At 37.7% G+C, this 2,695-nt stretch overlaps 1 long non-coding RNA gene across 2 annotated transcripts in view; it reads right to left on the reverse strand.

Annotated features, from left to right (window-relative positions):
• The window catches only part of LOC107181628, a 19,702-nt gene that overhangs the window by 3,081 nt on the left and 13,926 nt on the right, over positions 1-2,695 (reverse strand). The gene's annotated exons all lie outside the window — the stretch shown is intronic.

A 2,695-nucleotide genomic window follows, 5' to 3' on the forward strand; every position in this document is an offset into this window, starting at 1 on the left:
ATTTATAAAAGAATGGCAAGATTGTGCAAATTGTGCTTCAAAAACCTAAATCATACCGGAAGAGTGATCATCTTCCTGGAAGAGAGAACAACTGATGTAAGCCTAAAAATTCAAGGACAATTATCTAACTAAAGAAGAAGAGAATGAAGGGTGTTCTAGGCCAGATAAAAAGACATAGGGGAAATAGCATGAGTGTGAGGAAAACCAAGGTTTTCTATGTGGTCAGATTGCACATGCAGTGTGAGTCATTTGTAGTGGCTTCTATGAAGCCATTTGGTGGGTGAGAGACAAGAGGTGAGATTAAGATGTCACCAGGAAGTAGATCTTGAAACATTTCTGAGAACTAAGTTAAAATTTTTATATTTCACCCTAAATGGTTTTGGAAAGTATTGAAAATGCTGAACAGGGAATGGCAAAATTGGAGTTTGGTTTTGAATGGCACCCAAATACTTCAGGCAGAAATTTACAAGGCAGTCATGTTATCACCCTCTCTTGCAATCTCTCACATTTAATCCACTAAGGCTCAGATTTCACTGTTAAATATATCTGGGCTCCATCTCTACTTCTTTTCCCTCTGCTGCAACAATCTTAAACCAGGATCAACCAAGATGTCTTCAAGAATATTTTATGAATATGTTAACTGGTCTCTTATCTATCATTTATACACAATAGCATGAATGATCTTCTAAAACTGTACATACTATACTTCTCCTTAAAATGTTTCATTGACAGGATCCTAAAAAAGATGATTAATGAAGATCCTTCTGAGGACTTTATATCTGAGGTGAAACTCACCAACCAGATTGATAGAAGCTAGCTATTCAAAAAACTAGAGGAAAATCAGAACGACATCGCTAACACATTGAAAAGGCAACCCAAGGAGTGACAGAAGATATTTACAGAACAGGGCCCAGATACACCATTAAAATAAAACAATAATAAAAGGCACAAGAGGCAGACCCTCCATAATAGAGAAGTGAGGAATGACATGTAACACCAATCAAGTCCTGCTATGGACAGAATGTTTGTATCTGCCCCATATCCGTATGTTGTAGCCTTAATCGCTAACATGATGGTATTTGGATATGGTGGGGCCTTATGGGGGGTAATTAAGTTTAGGCGAGATCATGAGGATGGAGTCCCCATCATGAGATTGTTCCATTAGAGGAGGCTAAAGAGACCAAGCACTCACCCTCTGTCACATGAGTATAGAGCGAGAAGGTGACTATCTGAAAACCAGGAAGAGGGCCTTCACCAAGAACCCAACTATGATCTTGGATTTCCAACCTCCAGGATTCCTGAACTTCCATAAACGTTTGTTGTTTAAGCCACCCAGTCTATGGTTTCTGTTGATGCAGCCTAAATTGGACAAGTCTTAAGGAACAGAGCAAGATCCCAATCTGAATTTATCTCTATAACAGTAACCAAGACGCCCAATCTTAATAAAAGGATGAGGTACGGCAGAAAGGATGAGGTACAGATGTAAATGATGCCCAGTGTTTGGTAGGCATTTGTCATCAGTTGGTGATTTCAGTTTGATCAAAATATATAAAGATCAAAGTGGGGCTGCAGTTTTAAGAAAGGCCAAGCAGAATACCTGCCAGCTGGTTCCTACTGAAGACCAGAGATGCAAGCAGCACCAGTGGGCAGACTGAGTGGGTCAGTGTTTTGAATTTGTGATGCTTCCATCTGAGAATGGCACCAAAATTTAAGAGTTGTATTTTCTTTCAGACACTTTGGTACTTGATCATACAGTAGAAAAAAGTTACTTCAGAGTTCCACTAGCTAGTATGCTTCTGAGACAGAAGACAATATTTTTTATGAAAAATCAATGCAAGTGTGTTGAAAATGTGATGTTTTATTAGAATCAGGGCAGACAGTTTTGGAAGACCAGATCACCATTTCACATATTATGTAAGAGGCTACATTGTAGACTCCTCATATTAATATCTACCTCATGATCCAATACTTCATTTGCCAAATTTTGCCCTGTTCCTGGCTCCAATCCTCATGTTTTAATGATAATTTGCAGGCATTCCATTTTTTAAGAGTCTGAGCCACTTCAGAAAATTAGTAGCCATGGAATTATATTAAACTCATACAGCTTTGCCAGTAGAGCTATCTCTTTTCATTAAATCAAACATTTATAATACATTAATGAACACTACAGCCTTACAAGGTTAGTGATTGATTTCTGCATTAGGTAAAAGGGAGATAATTATAGTCAATAGTAAAGTAACCAAAACATTTAGTAAGCTTTAAATCTGTAAAATAAAAACAACAAGCCTCCTCCTGTCCCCAGATTGTTCATTTGCCATCTTTAAAAGGCCCTCTTGCCCGCAATGGCCCTAGTAAATTCTAATTCCCTTAACTGTACATGTACTACTGCCCTTCATAATGTTGTACAAAACATTAAGTGTTCAACATTGTTTATGTGCTACATACAATATCAACTAAGACTTAGTTCCAGCACTTGAGGAATTCATGGTATAATCAAAGAGTCAATGTAGCACTAAAATTGTATAAAAAAAGGCATCAGAAGGCTTCACAATGAAAGTAGACTTGTAGTTTGATCTTACAGGATGAGCAATACTTTGAAAAGAGAAGGAATTCTAGGTCAAATGAAAAGCATGTGCAATAGCTTAGTTATAGAGATTGTGATGTGTGTGTGTGTGTGTGTGTGTGTGTGTGTGTG

Source organism: Myotis davidii, unplaced genomic scaffold, assembly GCF_000327345.1.
Source record: "Myotis davidii unplaced genomic scaffold, ASM32734v1 scaffold6, whole genome shotgun sequence".
Classification (NCBI taxonomy): domain Eukaryota; kingdom Metazoa; phylum Chordata; class Mammalia; order Chiroptera; family Vespertilionidae; genus Myotis; species Myotis davidii.